Raw genomic sequence first — 20095 nt, forward strand, 5'->3', positions numbered from 1 at the left:
ATATACTTATATCTGTCTATGTATCCATCTATTTACCTGTCTAGACACCAAACGTCACAGTCACACTGTAGTGAAGAGAATTTCATGATGCAGCGGTTTCACACAGTGTGCCTGCTTTTAGTTAGAATAAAGTCTATGAGTTTCAATGTGCTGTGACCAAAATCTGAGATCAAAAACTAATGACAAAAAGACAACTTGTTTGAGTGAAGGGCATCAGTTACTCTTAATGTGATAACACCATTTAATTGCTTTTAATGGGCACCTTTCATTCAATGGTTTTATTATAGGAGTAATATTTGTCTGTTTTCCTTTGGGAGCTACAGCACCCTCTATCTTTACTATAGGGAACTTTCTGATTTTCTAATGCTCACCATGTTATTTGAATTAACCCATAACATCTATTGTTTTTCCCTCTACGTGTTCCCTCCAGGCTACTCGATAGCTTTGGGATCTTGTCAACGTCCATTTTGAGACCTAACCCTTGGCTGAATATTTTCACAAAATTACAGCAGGTAATACAGTAATTGACAAATGCATGTTGAGGCTTTATGCCTTGCTTTGATATGGCTTACCTGATGTTGAAAAGAGGACTATACTTTTATCTTGAGGACAGAAGGGATAAGCTCTAGCAGACAGTAAGTATGACATTATTTAGCATTCCTTGTCCTTTGTCAAATCTTCCCTTAGATACATACGTACATATAGATATTTCAAGGACAGGCATTAATGTCCTTCTGGCCAGTCAATATACCAAAACAGTTGTTCCCATAATAAGTGTCCAAGCTGTTGCTAAAACTGTCTAAACTAGTGCTTGCTTTAATGTAGTTTTGTAGTCTGTTCCATGCATCAGCTGCTCTGTCAGAGAAGCAATTAGTGCATTTCACATTCCTATAGAATCTTCTCCATAGGCTGTCTGATGATTCTCTACTACTTTTTGATAACCCCAAACATTCCCAGAGGTAGTTGTCTCTAAATGTCCAATATACCTGAATAAGATCTCCTTTTAAGTATCTGTAAGAGACACTGTACAAGTTCAGATATTTTAGTATTTCATAATAACTTAAATTTTCACATCCATGTATGCTCTTGGTATATTTACACTACTCTTTCCATTTTACACATGATTGTTTTCTTATAAGGTTTCCATATGTTATTCCATACTCATGTTTGGGTCTAATGTAATTAGCAAACAATGACTTCGCCATTTCTGATTTCCTAGAACCTAGAGTTCTATAACTATTATTAGCCAATTGGTTGATATGATTAGAAAAAAAACTTAAAGCTAGATCTACCCATATACCTAGGTCTTTAAATGAATCTACAGTTTCAATAAATGTGTGCTGTATTAATATTCACCTTTCAATTTATGTTTACCAAATCTCATATGCTTAATTTTTGATGTATTTATTGGCATATTATTCTCCTGTGCCCAAGTGGTCAATTTAGTCAAGCTCTTTTGCAGAACTGCCCTATGTACAACACATGTAATCAGTTTACCCAAATTTAGGTCATCTGCATATGGACTATAGAACACCTCAGATGAAAAAGATAGTTTTGAGCGATATAATCTAAACAAGCAAGGGCCTAGGACAGAACCCTGTGGGACACCCTGACTTTAACCAAGAATTTCACCTGTCCATTTGCTGTATGATACTTGCCATGTCCTATTTGTAAGCCATGCAGCTACCCATCTTATCAAGAGTACATCAATACCTACTTATTCTAATTTATTAATCAGGGTTTTGTATATGTCCCTGTCAAATGCTGAAGTCAAATCTATATAAATTACATCGCAGCACAATTTTTCATTCATACCTGTTGTTATATTGTTATAGAATATCATGTTACAGGTGGTAATAGATCTATTTTCAACATATATATGTGGATGTATAGTTTCAGGTCCCAACCTTTCAAGTTCTGACAAATATCCACCTGGAAGTTGTTTCAGAAGTGTATTCTAGTACCACCGAAAGTGCACCAACTCTTTAATCAGGCACCTTTGGATTGTTGGAGATGACATCAAAATGTGTTAAGTTCCTGGTCTGTCATACTCTGGTATTATCCAGTTATATACAGATTTTGGTTAGTATAGCTACAATACTGCAGCAGTTATTTGTTGACCCATTGGTTAGTATAGCTACAATACGGCAGCAGTTATTTGTTGACCCATTGGTTAGTATAGCTACAATACTGCAGCAGTTATTTGTTGACCCATTGGTTAGTATAGCTACAATACAGCAGCAGTTCTTTGTTGACCCATCTACTTTTTGATATCCTGTAGTTGCCTTGAATTTATCTGTACAAATAGTGAAAAGAGTTAGTTTAGGAGAGAGGTCTTCTACTGGTGTATTTGATTGTTGCTAAAAAATCAAGCCACTGAATGTCTCCAAGGCCTAGATTTTTCCACTATAGAGGTCATAAATAATATTAGAATGAGCTCCAGGTGTCTGAAAAAGGGGATGCATGCAGAATTTTTTTATTGTGCTAGACCACATATTTTGACATTAAAAATCAATTTAAACATTCAGCGGAATGATATTCTAAGCTAGGGATGTCCTCTTTTTGCATGTAGCTCAGCTCGTCTGTCTGTAAGAACACTTATTTGAAATGCATTTGTTTCCTGTATTACATAAGGGGCCGAATTCCATAAAGCTCACAGAATCTAGTGCATTACACTGATCTCAGCATGAAACATGTGGATAACATTGTAATATACTAATATATGACAAGAAACTCAGAATACCTCAGTTTACAACAGAGTACAGCAGTTCCAATGGTGCACTATAGAAATGCGCAAGTAATCCGTAAGTATACGAAATAGTTGTCCAATAACATTGTACATTGCCAATCAAATGGAAAGATATCACAAATCAAAAATCCCAATAGTTGTTTAGAGAGATAACAAAATTGGTACGGTACCTTGACGGGCAAGTATGGAATGTTACTGACTCCATATTGATAGCCCTGAAAAAACACACATGCATTAAAAATGCCAAGTATTCCAAACCAATATACATGGCAATCATAACATAAATTTGTAGGAGTAGATACAGAAATGTATTAGACAATCATGGATATGTCCTCATGCCATCCACTAACTTATAATATGTGCTCCAAAGCTGCAAGGCTATTTGAAATATATATATATATATATATATATATATATATATATATATATATATATATATATATATATATATTCATATCACTCATTACATTAAAATCAGAGACAACTATCAATATCTACGTAATACATGCATCATTAAAAAAAATTGGCGAAGGGCATTCACTGCAACTTTGCCATAGGTAACAGTTACTAACAATGGGTTCAGGACCTGTGTGGGGAACACAGGTAATGCACACACTCAAGGAAAGTCGGAGATAGAAAGGAAGTTGAGGAGTATGGGTGAAGAAGAGGGACAAACAAGAGGAATGTTGGAATAGTAAAATCTGAGGGAAGGTCAGAGGGGCATGGGCAATATTTTTTGGTGGGGATAGGCCCCATTTTTTTTTAAAGAATGGAAGGAAATGTAAACATAAGGAGAGAAGATGTGAAGGAAAGCATAGCAGGTATATTCATAGAACAAATAGCACAACAAAAGACAAAGGTTGGAAAAAAAACAGTAAGGACAGGTAAGACACACAGACAGCACACTCCCCAACATGGGAAATAGAAAGTTGTCAAAAACGGTGGCGATGCATACCAGCCATGGTAAAATGCAGAAAAACAACTCTACCTATGCACTATCACATTAGAACATGTTGCGTAATGTGCATAGCTACAATATGGCAGCAGTTATATGTTAACCCATTGGTTAGTATAGCTACAATATGGCAGCAGTTATTTGTTGACCCATTGGTTAGTATAGCTACAATACGGCAGCAGTTATTTGTTGACCCATTGGTTAGTATAGCTACAATACGGCAGCAGTTATTTGTTGACCCATTGGTTAATATAGCTACAATACTGCAGCAGTTATTTGTTGACCCATTGGTTAGTATAGCTGCAATACTGCAGCAGTTATTTGTTGACCCATTGGTTAGTATAGCTACAATACAGCAGCAGTTCTTTGTTGACCCATTGGTTAGTATAGCTACAATACAGCAGCAGTTATTTGTTGACCCATTGGTTAGTATAGCTACAATACGACAGCAGTTATTTGTTGACCCATTGGTTAGTATAGCTACAATACGGCAGCAGTTATTTGTTGACCCATTGGTTAGTATAGCTACAATACGGCAGCAGTTATTTGTTGACCCATTGGTTAGTATAGCTACAATACGGCAGCAGTTATTTGTTGACCCATTGGTTAGTATAGCTACAATACTGCAGCAGTTATTTGTTGACCCATTGGTTAGTATAGCTACAATACGGCAGCAGTTATTTGTTGACCCATTGGTTAGTATAGCTACAATACTGCAGCAGTCATTTGTTGACCCATTGGTTAGTATAGCTACAATACAGCAGCAGTTCTTTGTTGACCCATCTACTTTTTGATATCCTGTAGTTGCCTTGAATTTATCTGTACAAATAGTGAAAAGAGTTAGTTTAGGAGAGAGGTCTTCTACTGGTGTATTTGATTGTTGCTAAAAAATCAAGCCACTGAATGTCTCCAAGGCCTAGATTTTTCCACTATAGAGGTCATAAATAATATTAGAATGAGCTCCAGGTGTCTGAAAAAGGGGATGCATGCAGAAATTTTTTATTGTGCTGGACCACATATTTTGACATTAAAAATCAATTTAAACATTCAGCGGAATGATATTCTAAGCTAGGGATGTCCTCTTTTTGCATGTAGCTCAGCTCGTCTGTCTGTAAGAACACTTATTTGAAATGCATTTGTTTCCTGTATTACATAAGGGGCCGAATTCCATAAAGCTCACAGAATCTAGTGCATTACACTGATCTCAGCATGAAACATGTGGATAACATTGTAATATACTAATATATGACAAGAAACTCAGAATACCTCAGTTTACAACAGAGTACAGCAGTTCCAATGGTGCACTATAGAAATGCACAAGTAATCCGTAAGTATAAGAAATATTTGTCCAATAACATTGTACATTGCCAATCAAATGGAAAGATATCACAAATCAAAAATCCCAATAGTTGTTTAGAGAGATAACAAAATTGGTACGGTACCTTGACGGGCAAGTATGGAATGTTACTGACTCCATATTGATAGCCCTGAAAAAACACACATGCATTAAAAATGCCAAGTATTCCAAACTAATATACATGGCAATCATAACATAAATTTGTAGGAGTAGATACAGAAATGTATTAGACAATCATGGATATGTCCTCATGCCATCCACTAACTTATAATATGTGCTCCAAAGCTGCAAGGCTATTTGAAATATATATATATATATATATATATATATATATATATATATATATATATATATATATATATATATATATATTCATATCACTCATTACATTAAAATCAGAGACAACTATGAATATCTACGTAATACATGCATCATTAAAAAAAATTGGTGAAGGGCATTCACTGCAACTTTGCCATAGGTAACAGTTACTAACAATGGGTTCAGGACCTGTGTGGGGAACACAGGTAATGCACACACTCAAGGAAAGTCGGAGATAGAAAGGAAGTTGAGGAGTATGGGTGAAGAAGAGGGACAAACAAGAGGAATGTTGGAATAGTAAAATCTGAGGGAAGGTCAGAGGGGCAATATTTTTTGGTGGGGATAGGCCCCATTTTTTTTAAAGAATGGAAGGAAATGTAAACATAAGGAGAGAAGATGTGAAGGCAAGCATAGCAGGTATATTCATAGAACAAATAGCACAACAAAAGACAAAGGTTGGAAAAAAAAACAGTAAGGACAGGTAAGACACACAGACAGCACACTCCCCAACATGGGAAATAGAAAGTTGTCAAAAAGGGTGGCGATGCATACCAGCCATGGTAAAATGCAGAAAAACAACTCTACCTATGCACTATCACATTAGAACATGTTGCATAATGTGGAATAGTCATACCTGGATGTGTATTACCAATGGGAAATGTGTGTTCCAGGGTAATTAAGTAGGATCACAGTACAAATCAGATGAATAAAATATATTCAATTAGTTCATCAGTAGTGCAGGTGTTAGCTAAGCCACATCACAGATGAGCAAATGCAGCTCAAGCAATGGTGCATATCTCTAGAGGACAAAACCAAAACTATGCCCATGCATGTGAAAGACAAACAACCATGCACAATGCCTGTCATGTTAATATAGTTTGATTATTTTTATATGAATGTAAATTTGCCTGTGTCACAAGTGATAATTCAATAAAGGTGTTTGAAAAAAAAAGAAAAATAAATATTGCAGATCAGCCAAGGCTGCTACATACACAAACAGCGGTCTATATTAAAATCTCGAAGTTGCGGAACATCGAATACAATATGGTCGACACCATATTGTCGAAGTTCCATAACTTTGAAATTAAAACAAAAAAGTTTATACTTTAAACACTTACCTTAATAGGTTTAAGCAGGGGGGCAAGCCTGCCTGCACCCCCCCACTCCCCGCTACTTAAATATACCAACTCTGAGGTCGCACTTCAATGTAGAATGGTGCGGAAAAGGGAAGACTTCCCTTTCCTGTACTATAGCGCAATCTCGGAGTTGGTATATTTAAGTAGCGAGGGGTGCAGGCCTACACTTGTTAGTTTTTTTTTTTTTATTTTTGTAGGGATATTTTTATTTAATTTCGATTGTTTAAGAGTTTGATGCATAAAGTTAGATCTTTATGCATTCGAACTTTTAACCATTTGAGATTATAATATAGACCCCACAAGCAGGTGTAGACAACCAAATGTGTGTATGGTATACGCATATGCCATGTCAAAGGCAATACACAGGTGTCCATATGCATGTATGTGTGTCAGTGGCATAAATGGAATATACATAAAATCAAGGTCAATACACATACACCAATGACAAGTAATAATATGTTAAAAAATATAACAGGACAGAATAATCAATACAGAAGGTTGTGCACATGGATGAGAAAAAAACTACACTGGGTAACACATAAGTATAATGAGAACAAGGACGTATTGCAAGCATTAGCCAGCAGCTTGTGTGCACATGTCCCACATTGTAAAATGCTCATACTTGTGACACATGTTTACTTCTCAGATTAATACATGGCAATGGACAGCAGTTTTAACAAAGGCAAACATGCCTGCAATAAATACTAGGGACATATTAAAGTGGTAGGGAGGTGGACAACCTGGGACCACATCATGGTAAAGCAGAAGACGGTAAGGTGGCACAATGCAAATGCATGTGTAAAGCACACAGGGTGCTGTAGGAGACACACAGACATACATTTAAACAAATGGAAAATGTATGTCAAATGGACAGATGTCCTGCTGATGTCCACAAAACTGAACATGTATAAAATACACATACACAATAATGCACAGACATATCACATCAACATGCATAGATAACAAGTTAAACATTTCAGTGACATACACATGTACTGTCATGCAAATGTAAAATAAAGAAACGTATGTGCATGCCAATCACACTGCTCATTACAGAGCAGAATACACCTCTGTGAGCATCATTACAGCACATTTACAGTACATCACTGAGTGCTTACTTGTCAAACGTACATATTTGTATCAGTATGTATCTGACTGTGTGGACACATACTTACAATCATAATGTGTACAGCTATTTATGGAAGGTGTACACCAATGTCACTACATCATAGGGGTGGAAATGCTACATACAACGAACATGTATGTAATGTGAAAGAATATGTAATCTGTAACATTGCGTACAGATTAATGTTACCTTGCTCTTTGATGCAGTCAGATAAGGAGGACTGCACATAGACAGGAGATACCTATTGTGACACCCCACCACTGGTCCAGTAATCAAGGAACTTCAATCCCCACTAAGGCAACAGTGGGGACATATACACTGAGAGGATGACAAGTACACACCCAGTAAAATGTAGTTTCCCTTAAGAGCACAGAGACCACAGTCAGTCTGGGGCTGTTTTTTCCCTTTTTCTCCAGAGCCCCAATATGACTCCTCACTGGCACAACTATAGAGTGGAGATCTCAGCTGAGTGGCGAAGCCAAGACCTCCAGCACTTTCTCTGTCAAACCAGTGCTTTGTGTCCCATACACACATTTCGAGATTTGATTTATGCACAAGCACACACACACACACGCACACACACGCACACACACGCACACACACACACACACACACACACACACACACACACACACACACACACACACACACACACACACACTGGGAAAGGCTGGCATGGGTTTACTACCTATGCCCCCTTCTGCCCAGATTATAAAGTAGTTTTCACTGCCACCAGCCAGTACCTATCAGCTACTTTAAGGCCCTTAGCAAAGGGTGTCCAATATTACTGTGTAAATTCTAGGAAAAAATTACTTCCAGTCTCTGCTGAAGGTGCCGAAGACAAAAAGACAACAGCAAAAGAAAAAGACTTCAAAGCACCACCACGGCGATAATAAAATCTTTAGGCTTGTCACGTCTGAAGCAGACAATCCAATAGAGCAAACTATTTATTAAGCAAACATGTATACAAACATGTATACAAAACAGTAGAAATAAATAAAACAATAAAACAATAGATGAGCGCTTTCGGCTATTCAGCCTTCATCAGATCATATTTCTAATTGCTACTTCCCATTTAAAAAGAAAACTAAGCCAATCATTTTTTCATTTCCTACACCCTGGTGATTACCAACCAATGGTTATCATTAAAACATTGTATCCCTATAGATAAAAAAAGAGACTGATCAACCAGAGTATCAGAAAATACTCCATTCTTAGCACCCAGATCCAATGAAATGGCAGAAAAATAAATACATCATTGGTTGTCAAACAACGCAGCTAACAAATGCACTATTGTTTCACAGACGTACAATGCTGACAAACCACTTCGTAAAAGGCTTAATCAATGGAAGACATTTTTAAACATTTTTAAAAAACAACATATTCCACATACTATAAGTAACATAAATCCAAGTTAGCTATCATGAGAAGGTGATGCATCTAGCAGCGCCAACTCATCAAAACCGCTACCAAGCTAGACAGTAGGAAAAGTTTTCATAAAAATATGATGTTCGCAAAATAGCGATACTTAAACCAAAAACAAACAAATATAAACATAGCGATCGCAAAATAGTGATACTGAAGGTATGTACAATAGTCACAAACCGCGATGCTGCAAAATACAGACATTGCACTTCTTAACTCAGGATGGATGTTTGGAGTGCAGTTAATCAGTACAAACTTCTTATTTAGACAAAAAGTTCAAACATGTAAATAAAATCAGGTATACTCCAATGATAACGATTCATTAGAGAAACCCACAACCAATCAAATAACAAAACACTCACCAATCTTTGCTCAATGCTTGATATGCCCTATACATTATTGGCTCAAAGGCTATCGTTGAGTAATGCTCAGACCCAATCAGGTAACAGAAACTTAAACCAATTGCCAAGCGACTCGTCAACAGACATACTACCCTGTAGGATAGGAAAATACAACAACTGGCTGGTCGCTGTGGCATCAGTTACCAGCCATTCATATAAATCAAAAATATACTCACAGGCATAGCGACACAAATAAAAAAAATTTAAAATATAAAACAAAACTTTGGACAATTAAATCGATATGCTATAATCACAAAGCCACGATACTGCAGAATACAAGCATCGCGCTTCTTAGCTCAGGGTGGGGATAAATATTTAAGGTACAACTAATCGGTACAAACTTCTTATATAAGCAACAAATTCAGAAACATATGAATGGAATCAGGTATACTCCAAAGATGTCAATTCATCAGAGGAACCCATAACCAAATGAATGCTAAGACACACACCAATTTTTATTCATTGCTCGATATGCCTCATTGGCCCAAAGACCATCGTTGAATGAGGCTCATATCCAATCGGGTATCAAAAACCTTAAGCCAATTACCAACCGACTCATCAATAGACATATTATCCCACTGGTAAAACGTAGCTAGTTAAAGCTGTAACAAAAGTTACTAGCCATTCATGAGAACCAGGCATATACTCATAGCATGGCAAAAGAGATAAAATTTTAAATCATAGACTATAAAGCAAAACTATGTACAGTTAAACTTAAAAGGACAGATACAAATGCCGATTACCTAAGTCATTTGCATACTGCCATAGTCACATGGCCAATGAATGATCATCTTGGCCAAAACGTCCTATTGATGGTTACAACCTCAGCCCCCTAGTAATCGATCCATGTTGCCACATACAAGCAACATAAACACTGTAAAGAGTCAAAATGTAAGAATTTTTCGGGATAGCTTCAGAAAACGAACCTAATAGCTTATAAGATCAGCAAGAAAAATGCTTGGGTTCATAAAATCAAGAACAAAAACAAAACATTTCAGTTCAGTAAAGGTACATCCAATGTACAAAAGTTATGACCAATCACCATTCAGTTCCTTAGGATACCTCATAGATGGTTGGTTCATAAGATCATTAGGTGAACCAATTATAAACAAAAGCAATTGACTGCATAAATCGAAAATAGGCCAATCATCAGGGAATCCCTTTTAAAATAGCCAACAAGAATTTAAGGACCATATTTTGAGACATCTTAGGGATATCTCACATAAAGATACAAATAATGCATTGACTGTGCATCATCTAGATAACCCTACACATCATTTTAAGTTTAAAGCGTTGGAAGTAATGGCCGTGACAAACAGAGCAGGAGACATCATCAATCGAACGGAGTTACGCGAGATAAGCTGGATAGTCAATTTGCAAGCTCACCATCAACCTGGCTTAAACTCTGTTGTCCCTTTAAAACCTATATTGAAAGTGAGAAGAAATGCTAAAGGCCATTGATACAGCAAGTCCCCCTATAGAGCCTTTTGAAATTATGCTTCAATCACCGTATTATATCCAACAAAAGTCTATTCTATATTTATCTTTGAGAAAGCGAATGAGCAAAAATTGTTCCTAAATTTTGTAAATTTTGTATTCTTGTCGGCTATTTTAAAAGGGATTCCCTGATGATTGGCCTATTTTCGATTAATAGGGGGCTGAGGTTGTAACCATCAATAGGAAGTTTTGGCCAAGATGATCATTCATTGGCCATGTGACTATGGCAGTATGCAGACGACTTAGGTAATCGGCATTTGTATCTGTCCTTTTAGGTTTAACTGTACATCATTTTGCTTTATAGTCTATGATTTTAAATTTTATATCTGTCGGCACTCTATGAGTATATGCCTGGTTCTCATGAATAGCTAGTAACTGTTGTTACAGCTTTAACTAGCTACTTTTTACCAGTGGGATAATATGTCTATTGATGAGTCGGTTGGCAATTGGCTTAAGGTTTTTGATACCCGATTGGGTATGAGCCTCATTCAATGATGGTCTTTGGGCCAATAAGGCATATCGAGCAATGAATAAAAATTGGTGTGTGTCTTGGTATTCGTTTGGTTATGGGTTCCTCTGATGAATTGACATATTTGGAGTATACCTGATTCCATTCATATGTTTCTGAATTTGTTGTTTATATAAGTAGTTTGTACCGATTAGTTGTACCTTAAATATTTATCCCCACCCTGAGCTAAGAAGTGTGATGCTTGTATTCTGCTGTATCGCGGCTTTGTGATTATAGCATATAGATTTAATTGTCAAAACTTTTGTTTTATATTTTAAATTTTTTTTTATTTGTGTCGCTATGCCTGTGAGTATATTTACAAAATGCCCTGTCTCTCTTAGAGACGTCTTAACTCTTTACATCCGAGTGACGCCTCCAGGTGCATCTGAAGTTAACTCCTACTGACACCTCTAGGTGTCAAATATTGCTTGTTTATATTTGCATCAATAATTCCAAAACCATGCTATGCACAAGGTTTTAAAAGATTTCATTTTAAAGCATACAAAATGGCAAACTCAGCTGCATTAATATTTGACCTCTGTCTAGGCAGGTAAATAGATATTACCTGTTGCTTTTATAATATTAATTTATATAGATATAATTTTCACATTTTTGTAAATATCTCAAAAACCAAGTAACACAGACAGAACTCCTTAGCCTCATATGAAAGCTCTCAGCTAGATGATTAAAATTCTGCAAACAGTATGTGTGGAAATTGAGTGGTTACTGTGATATTGTAAGTTGTTTACAAAATATTACAAATGTAATAGTTACTGTGTTTACTGTGTCTTATAAAATTCAGTTTAAGACCTAGAACCTAAAGAATACTACCACTATAAAAATAGTCTGTGCTGAAGAGTTTGCCATTTATACTTCTTTCATAATCCCTATGGTTCCAGACATATCAGCATTTGTTTGTAATGTGAGGACATAACTTGATTATGTCAAAAGGCTTAGGCTCCATACATTGGATGGTGCAATGCAAACTTCCTGAGCTCCACTGGAGTGAATTTTGTCATCTGACTATCCCAGGTGAAAACCCCCATTGCTAGAAACTGCCAACATTTAGCATCTCCCTGTGGAAAATACATAGCCCTTAATTCTTTTGGTAAATGGTAGAAGTCGTAAAATAATTTACATTCCTCCACATGTAAAGACAATACAAAAACTTCTAGTTCTAGACATTATGTCTTCTGTTGCACTGAAACTGAAAGATAACATGTCTTTTATCATGTGGTTATAAAGTAATTTAAGTTTTCAGCTATTCTCCTGAAGTTAACTTCTTGTGTTTCAGTTCCCATTGTTAAAATACATATACATCTAAACAGTTACAATAGTGTATATACATTTCTGCTCAGTACTAAAATAGATATTTGTACAGCACGTCTGTACAATATGACATACAGTTCGAATACATTTGTAACACAAACATATGAATCATCTTCGGCTTCTTCTTCTTCTTCTTTCGGCCTTTCCCGGTTAGAGGTCACCACAGCAGAACATCTGTCCGCTCATGATTGTCAGTGGAGTTTTTACAGTGTTGAGTTGCCAGCCCGGCACCCAACCTTCCACAGAAGGCACACATACACACACACACACACACACACACACACACACACACACACACACACACACACACACACACACACACACACACACACACACACACACACACACACACACACACACACTCACACACACCTAGGGCTAATTTAGAGTCTCCAATTCACCTACTGCATGTCTTTGGGATGTGGAAGGAAACCGGAGCACCCGGAGGGAACCCACATGACCACAGGGAGGACATGCAGATTCTGCACAGAAGATACCCCAGCCTAGAATTGAATCGGAGAACCTTTATTGTGAGGCAGCAATGCTAACCGCTGCACTACCGTGGCCGCCCAAACATATGAATCATGTTGATATTCACAAATTACACATAACCATTTTTTCAAAATTCTAGACAGCTGTGCTGGCAGTATCTCCCTCTGCCACACTATATAAATCATATTAATATTCACAAAACTCCAGACAGCTATGCTGACAATATTTCCTTTTGTGACATCCCCCCCACCCCAAAATTTCAAGCTAGTTTTTCAAGTGACCCTTGAGAAACACTGCTTGAGTGGGTTCAGCCTGTCTGGGAATACTTTACCACATTCCCTGTCTTGAGAGTCCATCTGCATTGTCATTAATAACCCCACTGTGGTGCTGCACTGTCATATCATATGTCTGCAACCCTAGGCTCCACCTTAGTAACGTGTCATTTTGCTGACTGGCTCGATGTATGGATTGTGGTCTGTAACTACAGTGAATTTCCTTCCATACAGATAAGTCTGAAGTTTCTGCAGTTCCCACACTATGGCTAGACATTACTTTCTACAGCTGCATAGCATTCCTCCCTGGGTTGGAGCCTATGGCTGAGATATATCACTGGGTGATCTTCTCCCTCTGATGAAATCTGACTGAATACAGCTCCCACACCATGGTCTGAAGCATCCACCTGCACAGCTAGGTTTATAATGGCCTCAGGGCCAATAGCCTCGTAGCTACCTATGATCCTATGAACAAATTCTTTACTGTAATCTGGCCAACTAACACAGGGTGTCCTCCCAAAGCTCTTTTAAGTTTCTGGAATGCCTGCTCACATGCTGGGGTCCACACTACCTTTTCTGGCCTGTTTTTCCTTGTCAGGTCTGTGAAAGGAGCAGCTATGGTACTATAATTGGGGACAAACTTTCTGTAGTAACTTGCTGTCCCTAAGAATGCCTTCACCTGCTTTTTGGTAACAGGGCAGGCCATGCCTGGATGGCTTCCACTTTGGCAGGTTCTGGGCTGATGTTACCACTATCCACTCTATGTCCAAGATAGGAGACCTCTGCCATACCCACCTGACATTTACTGGGCTTAATGGTCAACCTTGCCCTCTGTAGTCTGCCCACCACCTCCCTGACATGCTGAAGGTGCTCTTGCCAGGAATGGCTGTAGAAGGCAGTATTATCCAGGTAAACAAGAGCAAAATATCCTGATCCTGCTAGGATATGATCTACCAGCCTCTGGAAAGTCACTGCGGCATTTTTCATCCCAAACAGCATCTTCCTGAACTCATACAAGCCAAAAGGAGTCACAAAGGCTGACCTCTCTCTAGCATTGGGAGTCAAGGGCACCTGCCAGTAACCCTTGGTAAGATCAATAGTAGTAAGATACTTAGTCCCACCCAGCTGCTCTAGGGATTCATCTGTCCTAGGAATGGGGTAAGGATATGTCTCTGTGTGACTAATTTCCTGTAGTCCACACAGAACCTGGTGCTGCCATCCTTCTTTGGTACCAGCATCACTGGGCAGGCCCAGGGACTGCTGGACTCCTGGATTACCCCTAGTTCCAACATTTCCTGTATCTCCTCCCTCAGTGTCTGTTTGACCATCTCAGGTACCCAGTAAGAGGCCTGCTTAATAGGTCTTTGGAGTCCTGTATCCACATGGTACTGCACCAGATGGGTGCACCATGGTTTCCCAGTTAACATGTCCCCAAACTCCTGTAACACTGCTTGGATTTCTCGAACCTGAGTAGGGGATAGATGTTGGACATTGCTACCCCTTCCATTGAGGTGTCAGTCTGAGCCTCACTAGTCACAAGATCCCCCTCAGACTCCTCCTGCCATCCACTGCAAATACTCAGCACAAGGGCCTCTCTATCATGGTAAGGTGTCATCATGTTAACATGGTACAGTTTGTGCCTCTGCCTCCTGCATAGCAGTTCTACCATGTAGGTAACATCACTGACCTTCCTTACCACTTTGAAGTGTCCCTCCCAAGCTGCCTGCAGCTTATTGTGTCTGACAGGAATGAGAACCATTACCTGCTGCCCTACAGTATACTCTCTAGCTTGAACATTCCTGTCATACCAAACATTTTTCTGTTGCTGGGTTTCTGCCAGGTTCTCCTGGGCCAAGCCAATGAGTTCTGTGAGCCTTGTTCTGAGGTTTAGGACATATGCCACAACAGACTTCTTGTGGGATTCACACTCATCCTCCCAATCATCTCGAATCAAATCTAGAGGTCCCCTCACACTATGCCCATACAGTAACTCAAAGGGTGAAAAACCTGTGGATTCCTGGGATGCCTCTCTTCAAGCAAACAACAGATGGGGCAAATATTTGTCCCACTCCCTCTTAACGTGATCTGCAAATGCCTGTAACATGGTCTTGAGTGTAGAGTTTAACATCTCAACAAGACCATTAGTCTGGTGTTGGTAGGGGTGGTCTTTAGGTGCTTCACCCCACAGTGCTTCACAGACAAGCCAACAGGTCTGACATGAAACTGGCACCTCTATCAGTCAGCATTTCTTTTGGAAAACCTACCCTGCTAAAAATTTCTATCAAGCATGTACCCTGTTACATCTCTGGAAATCTCAGGCCAATAAAAGTTCTGCATAATACATCTCTTGGTATGCTTTATGCCCATATGTTCTGCAAAGGGAATATCATGGGTTATGGCTATAAGTGCCAGACGGTAGGCTCTGGGCACTACCAACTGTTATATTCTCGCACCCTATAGCCCTCCCTCATTGTTCCACTCTCTATACAGTAACCCTTTGTCCCAGTATACAGATTCCCTTTTTCCTTGGCAATCAGGTACCTCACTGGCTACCTCCCTCAGGCCTTGAAATGTAGGGTTTGAAAGCTGAGCCTGTCTCAACTCTCTCTTTGTAACCCTTCCCAGCTCCCCATCCAGAGGACATCTGGCATCCTCTGACAGAGTTGCCTCACTGTCAGCCTGGGTGCTGTTATTTACCTCTGCCCTTGCAGTCACTCTGTCCAAGGGAACATCAGTACCCACAGGCAGCTGTGGCTCACCTTCAGTCTCTCTGGTACAGGGTAGCTTCCTCTCTGAAGTAACCATCATGCCAGTTCTGACTTCAAGTCTGCAGTCTGTCTGCCCCCCCCCCCCCAGGCTACCAGACCCACATGCTTGTCTGCAAGCCTGACTGTGTGTCACTGCATGCACATAAGGTATTGCATTATCAAAATTATTCCCTATCAGGACATCTGCAGGGATATCCTCAAACACACCTACTTATTGGCTTCCTTTTCCACCCTCCCAGTCAAGGTGAGCCCTAGCCAAAGGTATTTGGAATGGGGTCCCTCCTAAAGTTCTGACTGTAGTAGACTGCCCAAGCAAGTAGTGCTCCTTTTAACCATTGCAAGCTTCACAATGGCTAGGTCAGAGGCTGTGTCTCTCTTAAGAGTGGTCTCTTTCCCATTTACTAAGATAGGCTATAACCTCTTGTGGTAGTTTGGTACACTTGTTGTCTTCAGACAACTCACTGCTGGCATTCTGTCATTCCCACTTACTGGCTCTCCCACCTTTTGTTCCCCACCTTGCCTCCATGGACATCTATATGCTACATGGCCCCACTGGTTGTATTTAAAACATTTAACCATTGGTCCTGGGCATTTACCTGGACTAGTGGCTTACCCTGCTACTGGTGGACTCTGTTGGGGTGGTTTAGGCTGCCCATCATGGGTTCCCTTAGACCTATAAGCAGCACTGGGTATCCCTTTCCTGTGCAATGATGTCCTGCTTGCTAGATATAGGTTTCTCTTCTTCCCCAACTCACCTGCAGTATTGCATTGTCTATCTGCTAACCACATTCTCATGTCCTCAGGCAAAGTGCTAAGGGCTTGTTCCCTCACCAAAAGGTCTGCCAGCCCTTCAAAAGTGGTGACCTGACACCCACTCACCCATCTATGAAAATAAGTGCTTAACTCAACAATACATTCACACACACTTTCATCTGCCTTGCATCTATGCTCACAAAACTTTTTTCTATAAGCTTCAAGTGTTAACTTAAAGCACTCTAATAGACAATTTTAACAGTATTATGATTTAAGCAATCAGTATCTGACAATTTAGAAATGGCAATTACAGCTTTACCATGGTGTAAGGGGGTCAGGAACCGTACCCAGAGCCCTTGGTCAACATTACACTGTTTACATACCCTTTCAAACATATGAATGAAACTAGCAAAATCATCACCCTCTGTAAACTGTGGAAGACATTTACTGACCTTTGTGGCTTCTTGGGTCCGGTTACTACCTTCCACATTACCTCCATGTCCCTGGCAAAGAGTCAGCATCTCCTTCTAATGTTGCTTCTGTCTCTCATTCTCTTCAGCTTGCAGACATCACAGTTTCTCATTTTCCTCAGTCTCTGGACATCTCAGTCTCTCTGCTGCTTCTATTTCCAAACATTTGGCCTCCAGTTCAAGTCTCTTTAAGTTCAGACAGATTTTTAAGTCCTATGTGGAAAGGTTGAACTGTATGTTTTCTGAGAGTTGTACTTCTCCAAGGCCAGTCTGCTTGTTCTCATGTTTGCTAGTCTGTGATGCAGCTGTGATTAGGGCACCTTGTCAGCTTGCCATACTCCTCTGCTGACATCCTTGTCTGCTCTCCCTGACTAACTAAGCTAACAAAAAAAATAAAACTATTGTGATATGAAACTCTGAATGCTCACTGTGTGGCTGATTGAGAGTAAAAACACCTTCCTTAGTGACCACTGTTTATAGGCTACAGGAATTCAAGATCCACACCACTGAATCCTAATATGTTGATATCCCACCACTGCCAACCAATTTAAATGTGATGTGGATATCCCACCACTGCCAACAAATTAATATGCGAAGCTCACCACTGGCTCAGTAATCAAGCATCAATCCCCATCACTGGCAACAGAGGGGGATGTACATACTGGGAGGACGGCAAGTACACACAGTAAGGTGCAATAACACACAGAGACCACAGTCTGTCTGAGACTTTTTTCCCTCTTTCTCCAGATCCCCAATAAGAATCCCCAGTGGCACAGCTACAGAGCTGAGATCTCAGCTAAGTGGCCAAGCCAAGACCTTCAGCAGTCTCTCTGTCCAACCAGTGCTTTGTGTCCCTGCCCAAGTAGCTGACACAAACACTCGAGATTTGATTTTATGTACAAACTCACACACACACGCACACACACGCACACACACACACACACACACACACACCTGGAAAAGGCTGGCACAGGTTTACTAGCTATGCCCCCTTCTGCCCAGACTATAAGGTAGTTTTCACTGCCACCAGCCACTACTTATCAGCTACTTTAAGGCCCTTAAAGGGTGTCTAATCTTACTGTGTAATGTTACTATTAATCCAAATGGTAGTTTGACCAAGGCTATAAGGAGTGACCTGCACAGTGTCACCAAATAGATATGCAAGTACTCTAAGAGCTGAAATATCTCTAGACAGAGCAGCCACAATTGAAAGGTTTAAATTTATTTAATAATAAATAATAAAAGAACAAGAAAATGCTCAGTAAATAATCACAGTAATTGCAGAGCTCAACATCACAGGAAATATTTAAAACAAAATTGCAGGATAGTCTCAAATAAATACAGAAAACATCTAAACTAATATTTACTATATTCCTAACTATATCTAAAAGAATTATTCTACTCTAGAAGCTTAGAATTACAGCAAGGCAAGTGTGGTGAATGGATATTCTAGCTGATGTTGTTGTCAGGTCAAACACAGACACAAAATGCCCTGTCTCTCTCTCAGAGACTTCTTAAATTAATATCTCAAAATATTGTTGCTGGGATATTTGCAGCATGACATCAGATCTTGTCATCTGACTATCCCAGGTGAAAATCCCCATTGCTAGAAACTGTCAGCATTTAGCATCTCCCTGTGAAAAAACATAGCTCTTAGATCTTTTGGCAAATGGTTAAAGTTGTAAAATAATTTACATTCCTCCGCATGTAAAGGTAATACAAAATATTTCTAGTTTTAGATATTATGTCTCCTGTTGCAATGAAACTGAAAGATAACATCTCTTTTATTGCATGGTATAAAGTAATTTTAAGTTTTCAACTATTCTCCTGAAGTTAACTTATTGTTTTTCAGTTCCCATTGTTAAAATACATATACATCTAAACAGTTACAATAGTGTATAACCATTCCTGCTCAGTACTAAAATATCTCTTCAGCACGTCTTTACAATATGACATGCAGTTCTAATACATTTCTAACAGAATCATATGAATCATGTTGATATTCACAATGACACATAACCATTGACATAATTCCAGACAGCTGTGCTAGCAGTATCTCCATCTGTTGCCCTTTTATATAAATCATATTAATATTCACAAAATTCCAGATAGCTAGGATGACAGTATTTCCTTTTGTGACACCTGTATTTTATCCCACATGTTATCAGTATTGCTAAACCATGACACAACACCACATCATGACAGTGGAACATCATGATAACTGTCATCCAAAACCATGTGGAATGACATGTCTGTATGTAGCACATACCTGATATGGCAAAGCAGACATCCAAGGCATATGACATTGTTAGTGTTGGACTATGGACAACATACGCTGTCAGGTGTCCCCGTAAGACACATGTTTACAGGCTGCTTGTTGCAGCACTATCAGTAGGTTAACTGTCACAATGCATGGACAGTTAAATGTGTGTGGAGAGTGTAATGTGTTAATGTGTGTCATGCACACATTGAAACCAGACAATAATAACACATAAGCATGACTGATACATGGTATGCATACATAAGAGTGCATATGGAG

This window comes from Protopterus annectens, chromosome 2.part1 (genome assembly GCF_019279795.1).
Source record: "Protopterus annectens isolate FY-2018-M chromosome 2.part1, PAN1.0, whole genome shotgun sequence".
NCBI classification, from domain to species: Eukaryota; Metazoa; Chordata; order Ceratodontiformes; family Protopteridae; genus Protopterus; species Protopterus annectens.